Source organism: Hyperolius riggenbachi, chromosome 5, assembly GCF_040937935.1.
Source record: "Hyperolius riggenbachi isolate aHypRig1 chromosome 5, aHypRig1.pri, whole genome shotgun sequence".
In the NCBI taxonomy this organism is placed as follows: domain Eukaryota; kingdom Metazoa; phylum Chordata; class Amphibia; order Anura; family Hyperoliidae; genus Hyperolius; species Hyperolius riggenbachi.
In genome coordinates, this window is record NC_090650.1 from 231,828,812 (window position 1) to 231,851,069 (window position 22,258).

Below are 22,258 nucleotides of genomic sequence, written 5' to 3' on the forward strand. Positions count from 1 at the left end.
TCTTACTGCCTGGTGGCGTAGTGCGATACATTTAGCGTACCACATTGCCCCAGTGTGAAAAAAGGCCCTTAAGGTCTTTGTCTATATATTTCTTGGTATGTTATTTTTGTATATAGTTTTTATAAAAGATGAAACAATGACAAGTGGAACATGTATGAGAAAAGGTCTTTCCCTCTAAAGCAAATTAGTGTATGCTTTTTTGGGTGTTTTACCTTCTTCTGGTATGTAGGAAGTGCAGTCCTTGGTGGTTATACCTCCTTGTGGCTCTCACTTTTTTTACAGTTCCATTTCTGTAGCCTGTCATTGTTTTTTTTCACACTAGTATTAATTGAGATATTATAAACATGCATATGTTATTCAAACAGATGCAGAAAAAGTAACTTTAAATCCAGTCTGGTATATCAATATGAGAGAACTAAAGTAACAAAGATAGGTATAACCATTGCATACAATAAAAGATGCAGCAACCACATGTTTCACATGTGAATGTGCAGGGATCATTTTGTATCTTCTGACTAATATTCCACGTGATCTTAAAACTTTGTCCAGAAAAAAATAAGTATTGGATGTACTTATTAGCGCTTCTGTTGGCATTTTTATACCATCTGGAGTTATGTTAAGGTAATTTTTTTTTCCATTTGGGGTTGCTTTAAAGTATTAATAGAATCTAGCAATCCGGTGAGGTGTGGCATGGCTATTGAGGGGAAATGGAGGAGGCCATGCAGGGGGGAAAGATGTTTGAACTTAAATAAGTAGAAATAAAGCCGCAAGAGTCGGTTTTAAAAAAGCTGATGGTTTTTTAACCAGTTTTCAAGACTAAATTGTTGGAATTTAAACATTCCACACATTTGTAATTTTTCACCATTCAAACTTTTTTCACATACAAATAGTAAATCCTGCAAAAAAAATACATATTCCTTTAGATAGTAAGCTCACAAGTGCATTGGTTATCTCTCTTTGGTGTCTTTAGCTACTGTTAATTTTTGTTCATCGTTATGGATTTGTCATTTTGACTTTTGTTATTGTCTGATATTTGTGCATTACACTTGTCTTAGTCTTTAGGCAGGTTTTTTCAGGTGCATGACCATAGACCTACATGAGTTCCGGTCTGACGCAGATCACTGCAGGAGCCGCCTAGTAACATAGGTATGCATTTACGTTAAATAGAGCACTTCCGGACCAATGCACCGCAATGTGGGGAGTGTGAACTCCCCATACACTCTTATTGCCTGGTGGCGTAGTGCGATACATTTAGCGTACCACATCGCCCCAGTGTGAAAAAAGGCCCTTAAGGTCTTTGTCTATATATTTCTTGGTATGTTATTTTTGTTTATAGTATTTATAAAAGATAAAACAATGACAAGTGGAACATGTATGAGAAAAGGTCTTTCCCTCTAAAGCAAATTAGTGTATGCTTTTTTGGGTGTTTTACCTTCTTCTGGTATGTAGGAAGTGCAGTCCTTGGTGGTTATACCTCCTTGTGGCTCTCACTTTTTTACAGTTCCATTTCTGTAGCCTGTCATTGTTTTTTTTCACACTAGTATTAATTGAGATATTATAAACATGCATATGTTATTCAAACAGATGCAGAAAAAGTAACTTTAAATCCAGTCTGGTATATCAATATGAGAGAACTAAAGTAACAAAGATAGGTATAACCATTGCATACAATAAAAGATGCAGCAACCACATGTGAATGTGCAGGGATCATTTTGTATCTTCTGACTAATATTCCACGTGATCTTAAAACTTTGTCCAGAAAAAATAAGTATTGGATGTACTTATTAGCGCTTCTGTTGGCATTTTTATACCATCTGGAGTTATGTTAAGGTAATTTTTTTTTCCATTTGGGGTTGCTTTAAAGTATTAATAGAATCTAGCAATCCGGTGAGGTGTGGCATGGCTATTGAGGGGAAATGGAGGAGGCCATGCAGGGGGGAAAGATGTTTGAACTTAAATAAGTAGAAATAAAGCCGCAAGAGTCGGTTTTAAAAAAGCTGATGGTTTTTTAGCCAGTTTTCAAGACTAAATTGTTGGAATTTAAACATTCCACACATTTGTAATTTTTCACCATTCAAACTTCTTTCACATACAAATAGTAAATCCTGCAAAAAAAATACATATTCCTTTAGATAGTAAGCTCACAAGGGCATTGGTTATCTCTCTTTGGTGTCTTTAGCTACTGTTAATTTTTGTTCATCGTTATGGATTTGTCATTTTGACTTTTGTTATTGTCTGATATTTGTGCAATACACTTGTCTTAGTCTTTAGGCAGGTTTTTTTCAGGTGCATGACCGTAGACCTACATGAGTTCCGGTCTGATGCAGATCACTGCAAGAGCCGCCTAGTAACATAGGTATGCGTTTACGTTAAATAGAGCACTTCCGGACCAGTGCACCGCAATGTGGGGAGTGTGAACTCCCCATACACTCTTACTGCCTGGTGGCGTAGTGCAATACATTTAGCGTACCACATTGCCCCAGTGTGAAAAAGGCCCTTAAGGTCTTTGTCTATATATTTCTTGGTATGTTATTTTGTATATAGTATTTATAAAAGATGAAACAATGACAAGTGGAACATGTATGAGAAAAGGTCTTTCCCTCTAAAGCAAATTAGTGTATGCTTTTTTGGGTGTTTTACCTTCTTCTGGTATGTAGGAAGTGCAGTCCTTGGTGGTTATACTTCCTTGTGGCTCTCACTTTTCCCACAGTTCCATTTCTGTAGCCTGTCATTGTTTTTTTTCACACTAGTATTAATTGAGATATTATAAACATGCATATGTTATTCAAACAGATGCAGAAAAAGTATCTTTATATCCAGTCTGGTATATCAATATGAGAGAACTAAAGTAACAAAGAGAGGTATAACCATTGCATATATTAAAAGATGCAGCAACCACATGTTTCACATGTGAATGTGCAGGGATCATTTTGTATCTTTTGACTAATATTCCACGTGATCTTAAAACTTTGTCTAGAAAAAATAAGTATTGGATGTACTTATTAGCGCTTCTGTTGGCATTTTCTATACCATCTGGAGATATGTTTAGGTATTTTTTTTTTCCATTTGGGGTTGCTTTAAAGGATTAATAGAATCTAGCAATCCGGTGAGGTGTGGCATGGCTATTGAGGGGAAATGGAGGAGGCCATGCAGGGGGGAAAGATGTTTGAACTTAAAGAAGTAGAAATAATGTCGCGAGAGTCGGTTTTAAAAAAGCTGATGGTTTTTTAACCAGTTTTCAAGACTAAATTGTTGGAATTTAAACATTCCACACATTTGTAATTTTTCACCATTCAAACTTCTTTCACATACAAATAGTAAATCCTGCAAAAAAAAAAAAATACATATTCCTTTAGATAGTAAGCTCACAAGGGCATTGGTTATCTCTCTTTGGTGTCTTTAGCTACTGTTAATTTTTGTTCATCGTTATGGATTTGTCATTTTGACGTTTGTTATTGTCTGATATTTGTGCATTACACTTGTCTTAGTCTTTAGGCAGGTTTTTTCAGGTGCATGACCATAGACCTACATGAGTTCCGGTCTGACGCAGATCACTGCAGGAGCCGCCTAGTAACATAGGTATGCGTTTCCGTTAAATAGAGCACTTACGAACCAGTGCACCGCAATGTGGGGAGTGTGAACTCCCCATACACTCTTACTGCCTGGTGGCGTAGTGCGATACATTTAGCGTACCACATTGCCCCAGTGTGAAAAAAGGCCCTTAAGGTCTTTGTCTATATATTTCTTGGTATGTTATTTTTGTATATAGTATTTATAAAAGATGAAACAATGACAAGTGGAACATGTATGAGAAAAGGTCTTTCCCTCTAAAGCAAATTAGTGTATGCTTTTTTGGGTGTTTTACCTTCTTCTGGTATGTAGGAAGTGCAGTCCTTGGTGGTTATACCTCCTTGTGGCTCTCACTTTTTTTACAGTTCCATTTCTGTAGCCTGTCATTGTTTTTTTTCACACTAGTATTAATTGAGATATTATAAACATGCATATGTTATTCAAACAGATGCAGAAAAAGTAACTTTAAATCCAGTCTGGTATATCAATATGAGAGAACTAAAGTAACAAAGATAGGTATAACCATTGCATACAATAAAAGATGCAGCAACCACATGTTTCACATGTGAATGTGCAGGGATCATTTTGTATCTTCTGACTAATATTCCACGTGATCTTAAAACTTTGTCCAGAAAAAAATAAGTATTGGATGTACTTATTAGCGCTTCTGTTGGCATTTTTATACCATCTGGAGTTATGTTAAGGTAATTTTTTTTTCCATTTGGGGTTGCTTTAAAGTATTAATAGAATCTAGCAATCCGGTGAGGTGTGGCATGGCTATTGAGGGGAAATGGAGGAGGCCATGCAGGGGGGAAAGATGTTTGAACTTAAATAAGTAGAAATAAAGCCGCAAGAGTCGGTTTTAAAAAAGCTGATGGTTTTTTAACCAGTTTTCAAGACTAAATTGTTGGAATTTAAACATTCCACACATTTGTAATTTTTCACCATTCAAACTTTTTTCACATACAAATAGTAAATCCTGCAAAAAAAATACATATTCCTTTAGATAGTAAGCTCACAAGTGCATTGGTTATCTCTCTTTGGTGTCTTTAGCTACTGTTAATTTTTGTTCATCGTTATGGATTTGTCATTTTGACTTTTGTTATTGTCTGATATTTGTGCATTACACTTGTCTTAGTCTTTAGGCAGGTTTTTTCAGGTGCATGACCATAGACCTACATGAGTTCCGGTCTGACGCAGATCACTGCAGGAGCCGCCTAGTAACATAGGTATGCATTTACGTTAAATAGAGCACTTCCGGACCAATGCACCGCAATGTGGGGAGTGTGAACTCCCCATACACTCTTATTGCCTGGTGGCGTAGTGCGATACATTTAGCGTACCACATTGCCCCAGTGTGAAAAAGGCCCTTAAGGTCTTTGTCTATATATTTCTTGGTATGTTATTTTTGTATATAGTATTTATAAAAGATGAAACAATGACAAGTGGAACATGTATGAGAAAAGGTCTTTCCCTCTAAAGCAAATTAGTGTATGCTTTTTTGGGTGTTTTATCTTCTTCTGGTATGTAGGAAGTGCAGTCCTTGGTGGTTATACTTCCTTGTGGCTCTCACTTTTTCCTACAGTTCCATTTCTGTAGCCTGTCATTGTTTTTTTTCACACTAGTATTAATTGAGATATTATAAACATGCATATGTTATTCAAACAGATGCAGAAAAAGTATCTTTAAATCCAGTCTGGTATATCAATATGAGAGAACTAAAGTAACAAAGAGAGGTATAACCATTGCATATAATAAAAGATGCAGCAACCACATGTTTCACATGTGAATGTGCAGGGATCATTTTGTATCTTTTGACTAATATTCCACGTGATCTTAAAACTTTGTCCAGAAAAAATAAGTATTGGATGTACTTATTAGCGCTTTTGTTGGCATTTTCTATACCATCTGGAGATATGTTTAGGTAATTTTTTTTTTCCATTTGGGGTTGCTTTAAAGTATTAATAGAATCTAGCAATCCGGTGAGGTGTGGCATGGCTATTGAAGGGAAATAGAGGAGGCCATGCAGGGGGGAAAGATGTTTGAACTTAAATAAGTAGAAATAAAGCCGCAAGAGTCGGTTTTAAAAAAGCTGATGGTTTTTTAACCAGTTTTCAAGACTAAATTGTTGGAATTTAAACAATCCACACATTTGTAATTTTTCACCATGCAAACTTCTTTCACATACAAATAGTAAATCCTGCAAAAAATACATATTCCTTTAGATAGTAAGCTCACAAGGGCATTGGTTATCTCTCTTTGGTGTCTTTAGCTACTGTTAATTTTTGTTCATCGTTATGGATTTGTCATTTTGACGTTTGTTATTGTCTGATATTTGTGCATTACACTTGTCTTAGTCTTTAGGCAGGTTTTTTCAGGTGCATGACCATAGACCTACATGAGTTCCGGTCTGACGCAGATCACTGCAGGAGCCGCCTAGTAACATAGGTATGCGTTTACGTTAAATAGAGCACTTACGGACCAGTGCACCGCAATGTGGGGAGTGTGAACTCCCCATACACTCTTACTGACTGGTGGCGTAGTGCGATACATTTAGCGTACCACATTGCCCCAGTGTGAAAAAGGCCCTTAAGGTCTTTGTCTATATATTTCTTGGTATGTTATTTTTGTATATAGTATTTATAAAAGATGAAACAATGACAAGTGGAACATGTATGAGAAAAGGTCTTTCCCTCTAAAGCAAATTAGTGTATGCTTTTTTGGGTGTTTTACCTTCTTCTGGTATGTAGGAAGTGCAGTCCTTGGTGGTTATACTTCCTTGTGGCTCTCACTTTTTTTACAGTTCCATTTCTGTAGCCTGTCATTGTTTTTTTTCACACTAGTATTAATTGAGATATTATAAACATGCATATGTTATTCAAACAGATGCAGAAAAAGTAACTTTAAATCCAGTCTGGTATATCAATATGAGAGAACTAAAGTAACAAAGATAGGTATAACCATTGCATACAATAAAAGATGCAGCAACCACATGTTTCACATGTGAATGTGCAGGGATCATTTTGTATCTTCTGACTAATATTCCACGTGATCTTAAAACTTTGTCCAGAAAAAAATAAGTATTGGATGTACTTATTAGCGCTTCTGTTGGCATTTTTATACCATCTGGAGTTATGTTAAGGTAATTTTTTTTTCCATTTGGGGTTGCTTTAAAGTATTAATAGAATCTAGCAATCCGGTGAGGTGTGGCATGGCTATTGAGGGGAAATGGAGGAGGCCATGCAGGGGGGAAAGATGTTTGAACTTAAATAAGTAGAAATAAAGCCGCAAGAGTCGGTTTTAAAAAAGCTGATGGTTTTTTAACCAGTTTTCAAGACTAAATTGTTGGAATTTAAACATTCCACACATTTGTAATTTTTCACCATTCAAACTTTTTTCACATACAAATAGTAAATCCTGCAAAAAAAATACATATTCCTTTAGATAGTAAGCTCACAAGTGCATTGGTTATCTCTCTTTGGTGTCTTTAGCTACTGTTAATTTTTGTTCATCGTTATGGATTTGTCATTTTGACTTTTGTTATTGTCTGATATTTGTGCAATACACTTGTCTTAGTCTTTAGGCAGGTTTTTTTCAGGTGCATGACCGTAGACCTACATGAGTTCCGGTCTGATGCAGATCACTGCAAGAGCCGCCTAGTAACATAGGTATGCGTTTACGTTAAATAGAGCACTTCCGGACCAGTGCACCGCAATGTGGGGAGTGTGAACTCCCCATACACTCTTACTGCCTGGTGGCGTAGTGCAATACATTTAGCGTACCACATTGCCCCAGTGTGAAAAAGGCCCTTAAGGTCTTTGTCTATATATTTCTTGGTATGTTATTTTGTATATAGTATTTATAAAAGATGAAACAATGACAAGTGGAACATGTATGAGAAAAGGTCTTTCCCTCTAAAGCAAATTAGTGTATGCTTTTTTGGGTGTTTTACCTTCTTCTGGTATGTAGGAAGTGCAGTCCTTGGTGGTTATACTTCCTTGTGGCTCTCACTTTTCCCACAGTTCCATTTCTGTAGCCTGTCATTGTTTTTTTCACACTAGTATTAATTGAGATATTATAAACATGCATATGTTATTCAAACAGATGCAGAAAAAGTATCTTTATATCCAGTCTGGTATATCAATATGAGACAACTAAAGTAACAAAGAGAGGTATAACCATTGCATATATTAAAAGATGCAGCAACCACATGTTTCACATGTGAATGTGCAGGGATCATTTTGTATCTTTTGACTAATATTCCACGTGATCTTAAAACTTTGTCTAGAAAAAATAAGTATTGGATGTACTTATTAGCGCTTCTGTTGGCATTTTCTATACCATCTGGAGATATGTTTAGGTATTTTTTTTTTCCATTTGGGGTTGCTTTAAAGGATTAATAGAATCTAGCAATCCGGTGAGGTGTGGCATGGCTATTGAGGGGAAATGGAGGAGGCCATGCAGGGGGGAAAGATGTTTGAACTTAAAGAAGTAGAAATAATGTCGCGAGAGTCGGTTTTAAAAAAGCTGATGGTTTTTTAACCAGTTTTCAAGACTAAATTGTTGGAATTTAAACATTCCACACATTTGTAATTTTTCACCATTCAAACTTCTTTCACATACAAATAGTAAATCCTGCAAAAAAAAAAAATACATATTCCTTTAGATAGTAAGCTCACAAGGGCATTGGTTATCTCTCTTTGGTGTCTTTAGCTACTGTTAATTTTTGTTCATCGTTATGGATTTGTCATTTTGACGTTTGTTATTGTCTGATATTTGTGCATTACACTTGTCTTAGTCTTTAGGCAGGTTTTTTCAGGTGCATGACCATAGACCTACATGAGTTCCGGTCTGACGCAGATCACTGCAGGAGCCGCCTAGTAACATAGGTATGCGTTTCCGTTAAATAGAGCACTTACGAACCAGTGCACCGCAATGTGGGGAGTGTGAACTCCCCATACACTCTTACTGCCTGGTGGCGTAGTGCGATACATTTAGCGTACCACATTGCCCCAGTGTGAAAAAAGGCCCTTAAGGTCTTTGTCTATATATTTCTTGGTATGTTATTTTTGTATATAGTATTTATAAAAGATGAAACAATGACAAGTGGAACATGTATGAGAAAAGGTCTTTCCCTCTAAAGCAAATTAGTGTATGCTTTTTTGGGTGTTTTACCTTCTTCTGGTATGTAGGAAGTGCAGTCCTTGGTGGTTATACTTCCTTGTGGCTCTCACTTTTTCCTACAGTTCCATTTCTGTAGCCTGTCATTGTTTTTTTTCACACTAGTATTAATTGAGATATTATAAACATGCATATGTTATTCAAACAGATGCAGAAAAAGTATCTTTAAATCCAGTCTGGTATATCAATATGAGAGAACTAAAGTAACAAAGAGAGGTATAACCATTGCATATAATAAAAGATGCAGCAACCACATGTTTTACATGTGAATGTGCAGGGATCATTTTGTATCTTTTGACTAATATTCCACGTGATCTTAAAACTTTGTCCAGAAAAAATAAGTATTGGATGTACTTATTAGCGCTTTTGTTGGCATTTTCTATACCATCTGGAGATATGTTTAGGTAATTTTTTTTTCCATTTGGGGTTGCTTTAAAGTATTAATAGAATCTAGCAATCCGGTGAGGTGTGGCATGGCTATTGAAGGGAAATAGAGGAGGCCATGCAGGGGGGAAAGATGTTTGAACTTAAATAAGTAGAAATAAAGCCGCAAGAGTCGGTTTTAAAAAAGCTGATGGTTTTTTAACCAGTTTTCAAGACTAAATTGTTGGAATTTAAACAATCCACACATTTGTAATTTTTCACCATGCAAACTTCTTTCACATACAAATAGTAAATCCTGCAAAAAATACATATTCCTTTAGATAGTAAGCTCACAAGGGCATTGGTTATCTCTCTTTGGTGTCTTTAGCTACTGTTAATTTTTGTTCATCGTTATGGATTTGTCATTTTGACGTTTGTTATTGTCTGATATTTGTGCATTACACTTGTCTTAGTCTTTAGGCAGGTTTTTTCAGGTGCATGACCATAGACCTACATGAGTTCCGGTCTGACGCAGATCACTGCAGGAGCCGCCTAGTAACATAGGTATGCGTTTACGTTAAATAGAGCACTTACGGACCAGTGCACCGCAATGTGGGGAGTGTGAACTCCCCATACACTCTTACTGACTGGTGGCGTAGTGCGATACATTTAGCGTACCACATTGCCCCAGTGTGAAAAAGGCCCTTAAGGTCTTTGTCTATATATTTCTTGGTATGTTATTTTTGTATATAGTATTTATAAAAGATGAAACAATGACAAGTGGAACATGTATGAGAAAAGGTCTTTCCCTCTAAAGCAAATTAGTGTATGCTTTTTTGGGTGTTTTACCTTCTTCTGGTATGTAGGAAGTGCAGTCCTTGGTGGTTATACTTCCTTGTGGCTCTCACTTTTTTTACAGTTCCATTTCTGTAGCCTGTCATTGTTTTTTTTCACACTAGTATTAATTGAGATATTATAAACATGCATATGTTATTCAAACAGATGCAGAAAAAGTAACTTTAAATCCAGTCTGGTATATCAATATGAGAGAACTAAAGTAACAAAGATAGGTATAACCATTGCATACAATAAAAGATGCAGCAACCACATGTTTCACATGTGAATGTGCAGGGATCATTTTGTATCTTCTGACTAATATTCCACGTGATCTTAAAACTTTGTCCAGAAAAAAATAAGTATTGGATGTACTTATTAGCGCTTCTGTTGGCATTTTTATACCATCTGGAGTTATGTTAAGGTAATTTTTTTTTCCATTTGGGGTTGCTTTAAAGTATTAATAGAATCTAGCAATCCGGTGAGGTGTGGCATGGCTATTGAGGGGAAATGGAGGAGGCCATGCAGGGGGGAAAGATGTTTGAACTTAAATAAGTAGAAATAAAGCCGCAAGAGTCGGTTTTAAAAAAGCTGATGGTTTTTTAACCAGTTTTCAAGACTAAATTGTTGGAATTTAAACATTCCACACATTTGTAATTTTTCACCATTCAAACTTTTTTCACATACAAATAGTAAATCCTGCAAAAAAAATACATATTCCTTTAGATAGTAAGCTCACAAGTGCATTGGTTATCTCTCTTTGGTGTCTTTAGCTACTGTTAATTTTTGTTCATCGTTATGGATTTGTCATTTTGACTTTTGTTATTGTCTGATATTTGTGCATTACATTTGTCTTAGTCTTTAGGCAGGTTTTTCAGGTGCATGACCATAGACCTACATGAGTTCCGGTCTGACGCAGATCACTGCAGGAGCCGCCTAGTAACATAGGTATGCATTTACGTTAAATAGAGCACTTCCGGACCAATGCACCGCAATGTGGGGAGTGTGAACTCCCCATACACTCTTATTGCCTGGTGGCGTAGTGCGATACATTTAGCGTACCACATTGCCCCAGTGTGAAAAAGGCCCTTAAGGTCTTTGTCTACATATTTCTTGGTATGTTATTTTTGTATATAGTATTTATAAAAGATGAAACAATGACAAGTGGAACATGTATGAGAAAAGGTCTTTCCCTCTAAAGCAAATTAGTGTATGCTTTTTTGGGTGTTTTACCTTCTTCTGGTATGTAGGAAGTGCAGTCCTTGGTGGTTATACTTCCTTGTGGCTCTCACTTTTTCCTACAGTTCCATTTCTGTAGCCTGTCATTGTTTTTTTTCACACTAGTATTAATTGAGATATTATAAACATGCATATGTTATTCAAACAGATGCAGAAAAAGTATCTTTAAATCCAGTCTGGTATATCAATATGAGAGAACTAAAGTAACAAAGAGAGGTATAACCATTGCATATAATAAAAGATACAGCAACCACATGTTTCACATGTGAATGTGCAGGGATCATTTTGTATCTTCTGACTAATATTCCACGTGATCTTAAAACTTTGTCCAGAAAAAATAATTATTGGATGTACTTATTAGCGCTTTTGTTGGCATTTTCTATACCATCTGGAGATATGTTTAGGTAATTTTTTTTTTCCATTTGGGGTTGCTTTAAAGTATTAATAGAATCTAGCAATCCGGTGAGGTGTGGCATGGCTATTGAAGGGAAATGGAGGAGGCCATGCAGGGGGGAAAGATGTTTGAACTTAAATAAGTAGAAATAAAGCCGCAAGAGTCGGTTTTAAAAAAGCTGATGGTTTTTTAACCAGTTTTCAAGACTAAATTGTTGGAAATTAAACAATCCACACATTTGTAATTTTTCACCATGCAAACTTCTTTCACATACAAATAGTAAATCCTGCAAAAAATACATATTCCTTTAGATAGTAAGCTCACAAGGGCATTGGTTATCTCTCTTTGGTGTCTTTAGCTACTGTTAATTTTTGTTCATCGTTATGGATTTGTCATTTTGACTTTTGTTATTGTGTGATATTTGTGCATTACACTTGTCTTAGTCTTTAGGCAGGTTTTTTCAGGTGCATGACCATAGACCTACATGAGTTCCGGTCTGACGCAGATCACTGCAGGAGCCGCCTAGTAACATAGGTATGCATTTATGTTAAATAGAGCACTTCCGGACCAATGCACCGCAATGTGGGGAGTGTGAACTCCCCATACACTTTTACTGCCTGGTGGCGTAGTGCGATACATTTAGCGTACCACATTGCCCCAGTGTGAAAAAGGCCCTTAAGGTCTTTGTCTATATATTTCTTGGTATGTTATTTTGTATATAGTATTTATAAAAGATGAAACAATGACAAGTGAAACATGTATGAGAAAAGGTCTTTCCCTCTAAAGCAAATTAGTGTATGCTTTTTTGGATGTTTTACCTTCTTCTGGTATGTAGGAAGTGCAGTCCTTGGTGGTTATACTTCCTTGTGGCTCTCACTTTTTCCTACAGTTCCATTTCTGTAGCCTGTCATTGTTTTTTTTCACACTAGTATTAATTGAGATATTATAAACATGCATATGTTATTCAAACAGATGCAGAAAAAGTATCTTTAAATCCAGTCTGGTATATCAATATGAGAGAACTAAAGTAACAAAGAGAGGTATAACCATTGCATATAATAAAAGATGCAGCAACCACATGTTTCACATGTGAATGTGCAGGGATCATTTTGTATCTTTTGACTAATATTCCACGTGATCTTAAAACTTTGTCCAGAAAAAATAAGTATTGGATGTACTTATTAGCGCTTTTGTTGGCATTTTCTATACCATCTGGAGATATGTTTAGGTAATTTTTTTTTTCCATTTGGGGTTGCTTTAAAGTATTAATAGAATCTAGCAATCCGGTGAGGTGTGGCATGGCTATTGAAGGGAAATAGAGGAGGCCATGCAGGGGGGAAAGATGTTTGAACTTAAATAAGTAGAAATAAAGCCGCAAGAGTCGGTTTTAAAAAAGCTGATGGTTTTTTAACCAGTTTTCAAGACTAAATTGTTGGAATTTAAACAATCCACACATTTGTAATTTTTCACCATGCAAACTTCTTTCACATACAAATAGTAAATCCTGCAAAAAATACATATTCCTTTAGATAGTAAGCTCACAAGGGCATTGGTTATCTCTCTTTGGTGTCTTTAGCTACTGTTAATTTTTGTTCATCGTTATGGATTTGTCATTTTGACGTTTGTTATTGTCTGATATTTGTGCATTACACTTGTCTTAGTCTTTAGGCAGGTTTTTTCAGGTGCATGACCATAGACCTACATGAGTTCCGGTCTGACGCAGATCACTGCAGGAGCCGCCTAGTAACATAGGTATGCGTTTACGTTAAATAGAGCACTTACGGACCAGTGCACCGCAATGTGGGGAGTGTGAACTCCCCATACACTCTTACTGACTGGTGGCGTAGTGCGATACATTTAGCGTACCACATTGCCCCAGTGTGAAAAAGGCCCTTAAGGTCTTTGTCTATATATTTCTTGGTATGTTATTTTTGTATATAGTATTTATAAAAGATGAAACAATGACAAGTGGAACATGTATGAGAAAAGGTCTTTCCCTCTAAAGCAAATTAGTGTATGCTTTTTTGGGTGTTTTACCTTCTTCTGGTATGTAGGAAGTGCAGTCCTTGGTGGTTATACTTCCTTGTGGCTCTCACTTTTTTTACAGTTCCATTTCTGTAGCCTGTCATTGTTTTTTTTCACACTAGTATTAATTGAGATATTATAAACATGCATATGTTATTCAAACAGATGCAGAAAAAGTAACTTTAAATCCAGTCTGGTATATCAATATGAGAGAACTAAAGTAACAAAGATAGGTATAACCATTGCCTACAATAAAAGATGCAGCAACCACATCTTTCACATGTGAATGTGCAGGGATCATTTTGTATCTTCTGACTAATATTCCACGTGATCTTAAAACTTTGTCCAGAAAAAAATAAGTATTGGATGTACTTATTAGTGCTTCTGTTGGCATTTTTTATACCCTCTGGAGACATGTTTAGGTAATTTTTTTACCATTTGGGGTTGCTTTAAAGCAGGGGTCCCCAACCTTTTTGAGCCCGGGGCCCACTATCCCGACCAAAATTTTCTCCGGGGCCCCCCGGGGGGGGGGGAGTGGGCGTGGCTAGTGTTAGCGGCAGCAGCCCCCCCTTTTTTCTTAGATTCCACAGTATAGCAAGTACAGTTTCCACAGTATAGCAAGTACAGTTAGCCTAGTATAGCAAGTATAGTTACCCCAGTATAGCAAGTACAGTTACCACAGTATAGCCAGTACAGTTAGCCTAGTATAGCAAGTATAGTTACCCCAGTATAGCAAGTACAGTTACCACAGTATAGCAAGTACAGTTACCACAGTATAGCAAGTACAGTTACCACAGTATAGCAAGTACAGTTACCACAGTATAGCAAGTACAGTTACCACAGTATAGCAAGTACAGTTAGCCCAGTATAGCAAGTACAGTTAGCCCAGTATAGCAAGTACAGTTACCACAGTATAGCCAGTACAGTTAGCCTAGTATAGCAAGTACAGTTAGCCTAGTATAGCAAGTACAGTTAGCCTAGTATAGCAAGTACAGTTACCACAGTATAGCAAGTACAGTTAGCCTAGTATAGCAAGTACAGTTACCACAGTATAGCAAGTACAGTTAGCCCAGTGTAGCAAGTACAGTTACCACACTATAGCAAGTACAGTTAGCCTAGTATAGCAAGTATAGCTACCCCAGTATAGCCAGTAGTTACCCCAGTATAGCAAGTACAGTTAGCCTAGTATAGCAAGTATAGTTACCCCAGTATAGCAAGTACAGTTAGCCTAGTATAGCAAGTATAGCTACCCCAGTATAGCCAGTAGTTACCCCAGTATAGCAAGTATAGTTAGCCTAGTATAGCAAGTATAGCTACCCCAGTATAGCAAGTACAGTTAGCCTAGTATAGCAAGTATAGCTACCCCAGTATAGCAAGTACAGTTAGCCTAGTATAGCAAGTATAGTTACCCCAGTATAGCTAGTACAGTTACCACAGTATAGCAAGTATAGTTACCCCAGTATAGTAAGTACAGTTAGCCTAGTATAGCAAGTATAGCTACCCCAGTATAGCCAGTAGTTACCCCAGTATAGCAAGTACAGTTAGCCTAGTATAGCAAGTATATCTACCCCAGTATAGCAAGTACAGTTACCACAGTATAGCAAGTACACTTAGCCTAGTATAGCAAGTATAGTTACCCCAGTATAGCAAGTACAGTTACCACACTATAGCAAGTACAGTTAGCCTACTATAGCAAGTATAGTTACCCCAGTATAGCTAGTACAGTTACCACAGTATAGCAAGTACAGTCAGCCCAGTATAGCAAGTACAGTTAGCCTAGTATAGCAAGTATAGTTAACCCAGTATAGCAAGTATAGTTAGCCCAGTATAGCAAGTATAGTTAGCCCAGTATAGCCAGTAGTTAGCTCAGAATAGCAAGTATAGTTAGCCCAGAATAGCAAGTATAGTTAGCCCAGAATAGCAAGTATAGTTAGCCCAGAATAGCAAGTATAGTTAGCCCAGAATAGCAAGTATAGTTAGCCCAGAATAGCAAGTATAGTTAGCCCAGTATAGCAAGTATAGTTAGCCCAGTATAGCAAGTATAGTTAGCCCAGTATAGCAAGTATAGTTAGCCCAGTATAGCAAGTATAGTTAGCCGAGTATAGCAAGTATAGTTAGCCCGCAAACAAGCCAGCAAGAGGTGGATCAAAAACTGCACAGAACTATGATCACTGCATACTTGTTAAATTGCATGTGTAACAATCCCAGGCCTAAGGCCTGACCTATGCAGCACAGAAGTATCGGAACAGGTAGTGAGGCTAGATTCAAAGGTGGAAAAACGCTGGTATATAGACAGCCGCCTTACCGAGTCTCGCTGCCTCACACTGCCCGGGAAAAGCGCAGCTGCATAGGCTACACACGCTGACGCCAAGAAAGATGGGATGGGTTGGGCTGGGCGTGACTTCCGGCTTCTGCGGCTGCGCTCTAATGCGTGCAGGAGGAGATGTAGCCGCGTGCACTCGCGGCTAATGAAGGAGGGGGCGGGACGGTAGTCACCAGCAAAAAAATCATTGTGAGGCAGGGGATTTGCCGCGGCCCGGTGCGAAACGCCCCGCGGCCCGGTATTGGGTCGCGGACCGGGGGTTGGGGACCCCTGCTTTAAAGTATTAATATAATCTAGCAATCCGGTGAGGTGTGGCATGGCTATTGAGGGGAAATGGAGGAGGCCATGCAGGGGGGAAAGATGTTTGAACTTAAAGAAGTAGAAATAAAGCCGCTAGAGTCGGCTAGAGTCGGCTTTTTGAAAAAGCTGATGGTTTTTGAACCAGTTTTCAAGACTAAATTGTTTGAATTTAAACATTCCACACATTTGTAATTTTTCACCATTCAAACTTCTTTCACATACAAATAGTAAATCCTGCAAAAAAAAAATACATATTCCTTTAGATAGTAAGCTCACAAGGGCATTGGTTATCTCTCTTTGGTGTCTTTAGCTACTGTTAATTTTTGTTCATCGTTATGGATTTGTCATTTTGACTTTTGTTATTGTCTGATATTTGTGCAATACACTTGTCTTAGTCTTTAGGCAGGTTTTTTTCAGGTGCATGACCGTAGACCTACATGAGTTCCGGTCTGATGCAGATCACTGCAAGAGCCGCCTAGTAACATAGGTATGCGTTTACGTTAAATCGAGCACTTCCGGACCAGTGCACCGCAATGTGGGGAGTGTGAACTCCCCATACACTCTTACTGCCTGGTGGCGTAGTGCAATACATTTAGCGTACCACATTGCCCCAGTGTGAAAAAGGCCCTTAAGGTCTTTGTCTATATATTTCTTGGTATGTTATTTTGTATATAGTATTTATAAAAGATGAAACAATGACAAGTGGAACATGTATGAGAAAAGGTCTTTCCCTCTAAAGCAAATTAGTGTATGCTTTTTGGGGTGTTTTACCTTCTTCTGGTATGTAGGAAGTGCAGTCCTTGGTGGTTATACTTCCTTGTGGCTCTCACTTTTCCCACAGTTCCATTTCTGTAGCCTGTCATTGTTTTTTTTCACACTAGTATTAATTGAGATATTATAAACATGCATATGTTATTCAAACAGATGCAGAAAAAGTATCTTTATATCCAGTCTGGTATATCAATATGAGAGAACTAAAGTAACAAAGAGAGGTATAACCATTGCATATATTAAAAGATGCAGCAACCACATGTTTCACCTGTGAATGTGCAGGGATCATTTTGTATCTTTTGACTAATATTCCACGTGATCTTAAAACTTTGTCTAGAAAAAATAAGTATTGGATGTACTTATTAGCGCTTCTGTTGGCATTTTCTATACCATCTGGAGATATGTTTAGGTATTTTTTTTTTTCCATTTGGGGTTGCTTTAAAGGATTAATAGAATCTAGCAATCCGGTGAGGTGTGGCATGGCTATTGAGGGGAAATGGAGGAGGCCATGCAGGGGGGAAAGATGTTTGAACTTAAAGAAGTAGAAATAATGTCGCGAGAGTCGGTTTTAAAAAAGCTGATGGTTTTTTAACCAGTTTTCAAGACTAAATTGTTGGAATTTAAACATTCCACACATTTGTAATTTTTCACCATTCAAACTTCTTTCACATACAAATAGTAAATCCTGCAAAAAAAAAAAATACATATTCCTTTAGATAGTAAGCTCACAAGGGCATTGGTTATCTCTCTTTGGTGTCTTTAGCTACTGTTAATTTTTGTTCATCGTTATGGATTTGTCATTTTGACGTTTGTTATTGTCTGATATTTGTGCATTACACTTGTCTTAGTCTTTAGGCAGGTTTTTTCAGGTGCATGACCATAGACCTACATGAGTTCTGGTCTGACGCAGATCACTGCAGGAGCCGCCTAGTAACATAGGTATGCGTTTCCGTTAAATAGAGCACTTACGAACCAGTGCACCGCAATGTGGGGAGTGTGAACTCCCCATACACTCTTACTGCCTGGTGGCGTAGTGCGATACATTTAGCGTACCACATTGCCCCAGTGTGAAAAAAGGCCCTTAAGGTCTTTGTCTATATATTTCTTGGTATGTTATTTTTGTATATAGTATTTATAAAAGATGAAACAATGACAAGTGGAACATGTATGAGAAAAGGTCTTTCCCTCTAAAGCAAATTAGTGTATGCTTTTTTGGGTGTTTTACCTTCTTCTGGTATGTAGGAAGTGCAGTCCTTGGTGGTTATACCTCCTTGTGGCTCTCACTTTTTTTACAGTTCCATTTCTGTAGCCTGTCATTGTTTTTTTTCACACTAGTATTAATTGAGATATTATAAACATGCATATGTTATTCAAACAGATGCAGAAAAAGTAACTTTAAATCCAGTCTGGTATATCAATATGAGAGAACTAAAGTAACAAAGATAGGTATAACCATTGCATACAATAAAAGATGCAGCAACCACATGTTTCACATGTGAATGTGCAGGGATCATTTTGTATCTTCTGACTAATATTCCACGTGATCTTAAAACTTTGTCCAGAAAAAAATAAGTATTGGATGTACTTATTAGCGCTTCTGTTGGCATTTTTATACCATCTGGAGTTATGTTAAGGTAATTTTTTTTCCATTTGGGGTTGCTTTAAAGTATTAATAGAATCTAGCAATCCGGTGAGGTGTGGCATGGCTATTGAGGGGAAATGGAGGAGGCCATGCAGGGGGGAAAGATGTTTGAACTTAAATAAGTAGAAATAAAGCCGCAAGAGTCGGTTTTAAAAAAGCTGATGGTTTTTTAACCAGTTTTCAAGACTAAATTGTTGGAATTTAAACATTCCACACATTTGTAATTTTTCACCATTCAAACTTTTTTCACATACAAATAGTAAATCCTGCAAAAAAAATACATATTCCTTTAGATAGTAAGCTCACAAGTGCATTGGTTATCTCTCTTTGGTGTCTTTAGCTACTGTTAATTTTTGTTCATCGTTATGGATTTGTCATTTTGACTTTTGTTATTGTCTGATATTTGTGCATTACACTTGTCTTAGTCTTTAGGCAGGTTTTTTCAGGTGCATGACCATAGACCTACATGAGTTCCGGTCTGACGCAGATCACTGCAGGAGCCGCCTAGTAACATAGGTATGCATTTACGTTAAATAGAGCACTTCCGGACCAGTGCACCGCAATGTGGGGAGTGTGAACTCCCCATACACTCTTACTGCCTGGTGGCGTAGTGCAATACATTTAGCGTACCACATTGCCCCAGTGTGAAAAAGGCCCTTAAGGTCTTTGTCTATATATTTCTTGGTATGTTATTTTGTATATAGTATTTATAAAAGATGAAACAATGACAAGTGGAACATGTATGAGAAAAGGTCTTTCCCTCTAAAGCAAATTAGTGTATGCTTTTTTGGGTGTTTTACCTTCTTCTGGTATGTAGGAAGTGCAGTCCTTGGTGGTTATACTTCCTTGTGGCTCTCACTTTTCCCACAGTTCCATTTCTGTAGCCTGTCATTGTTTTTTTTCACACTAGTATTAATTGAGATATTATAAACATGCATATGTTATTCAAACAGATGCAGAAAAAGTATCTTTATATCCAGTCTGGTATATCAATATGAGAGAACTAAAGTAACAAAGAGAGGTATAACCATTGCATATATTAAAAGATGCAGCAACCACATGTTTCACCTGTGAATGTGCAGGGATCATTTTGTATCTTTTGACTAATATTCCACGTGATCTTAAAACTTTGTCTAGAAAAAATAAGTATTGGATGTACTTATTAGCGCTTCTGTTGGCATTTTCTATACCATCTGGAGATATGTTTAGGTATTTTTTTTTTTCCATTTGGGGTTGCTTTAAAGGATTAATAGAATCTAGCAATCCGGTGAGGTGTGGCATGGCTATTGAGGGGAAATGGAGGAGGCCATGCAGGGGGGAAAGATGTTTGAACTTAAAGAAGTAGAAATAATGTCGCGAGAGTCGGTTTTAAAAAAGCTGATGGTTTTTTAACCAGTTTTCAAGACTAAATTGTTGGAATTTAAACATTCCACACATTTGTAATTTTTCACCATTCAAACTTCTTTCACATACAAATAGTAAATCCTGCAAAAAAAAAAAATACATATTCCTTTAGATAGTAAGCTCACAAGGGCATTGGTTATCTCTCTTTGGTGTCTTTAGCTACTGTTAATTTTTGTTCATCGTTATGGATTTGTCATTTTGACGTTTGTTATTGTCTGATATTTGTGCATTACACTTGTCTTAGTCTTTAGGCAGGTTTTTTCAGGTGCATGACCATAGACCTACATGAGTTCCGGTCTGACGCAGATCACTGCAGGAGCCGCCTAGTAACATAGGTATGCGTTTCCGTTAAATAGAGCACTTACGAACCAGTGCACCGCAATGTGGGGAGTGTGAACTCCCCATACACTCTTACTGCCTGGTGGCGTAGTGCGATACATTTAGCGTACCACATTGCCCCAGTGTGAAAAAAGGCCCTTAAGGTCTTTGTCTATATATTTCTTGGTATGTTATTTTTGTATATAGTATTTATAAAAGATGAAACAATGACAAGTGGAACATGTATGAGAAAAGGTCTTTCCCTCTAAAGCAAATTAGTGTATGCTTTTTTGGGTGTTTTACCTTCTTCTGGTATGTAGGAAGTGCAGTCCTTGGTGGTTATACCTCCTTGTGGCTCTCACTTTTTTTACAGTTCCATTTCTGTAGCCTGTCATTGTTTTTTTTCACACTAGTATTAATTGAGATATTATAAACATGCATATGTTATTCAAACAGATGCAGAAAAAGTAACTTTAAATCCAGTCTGGTATATCAATATGAGAGAACTAAAGTAACAAAGATAGGTATAACCATTGCATACAATAAAAGATGCAGCAACCACATGTTTCACATGTGAATGTGCAGGGATCATTTTGTATCTTCTGACTAATATTCCACGTGATCTTAAAACTTTGTCCAGAAAAAAATAAGTATTGGATGTACTTATTAGCGCTTCTGTTGGCATTTTTATACCATCTGGAGTTATGTTAAGGTAATTTTTTTTTCCATTTGGGGTTGCTTTAAAGTATTAATAGAATCTAGCAATCCGGTGAGGTGTGGCATGGCTATTGAGGGGAAATGGAGGAGGCCATGCAGGGGGGAAAGATGTTTGAACTTAAATAAGTAGAAATAAAGCCGCAAGAGTCGGTTTTAAAAAAGCTGATGGTTTTTTAACCAGTTTTCAAGACTAAATTGTTGGAATTTAAACATTCCACACATTTGTAATTTTTCACCATTCAAACTTTTTTCACATACAAATAGTAAATCCTGCAAAAAAAATACATATTCCTTTAGATAGTAAGCTCACAAGTGCATTGGTTATCTCTCTTTGGTGTCTTTAGCTACTGTTAATTTTTGTTCATCGTTATGGATTTGTCATTTTGACTTTTGTTATTGTCTGATATTTGTGCATTACACTTGTCTTAGTCTTTAGGCAGGTTTTTTCAGGTGCATGACCATAGACCTACATGAGTTCCGGTCTGACGCAGATCACTGCAGGAGCCGCCTAGTAACATAGGTATGCATTTACGTTAAATAGAGCACTTCCGGACCAATGCACCGCAATGTGGGGAGTGTGAACTCCCCATACACTCTTATTGCCTGGTGGCGTAGTGCGATACATTTAGCGTACCACATTGCCCCAGTGTGAAAAAGGCCCTTAAGGTCTTTGTCTATATATTTCTTGGTATGTTATTTTTGTATATAGTATTTATAAAAGATGAAACAATGACAAGTGGAACATGTATGAGAAAAGGTCTTTCCCTCTAAAGCAAATTAGTGTATGCTTTTTTGGGTGTTTTACCTTCTTCTGGTATGTAGGAAGTGCAGTCCTTGGTGGTTATACTTCCTTGTGGCTCTCACTTTTTTTACAGTTCCATTTCTGTAGCCTGTCATTGTTTTTTTTCACACTAGTATTAATTGAGATATTATAAACATGCATATGTTATTCAAACAGATGCAGAAAAAGTAACTTTAAATCCAGTCTGGTATATCAATATGAGAGAACTAAAGTAACAAAGATAGGTATAACCATTGCATACAATAAAAGATGCAGCAACCACATGTTTCACATGTGAATGTGCAGGGATCATTTTGTATCTTCTGACTAATATTCCACGTGATCTTAAAACTTTGTCCAGAAAAAAATAAGTATTGGATGTACTTATTAGCGCTT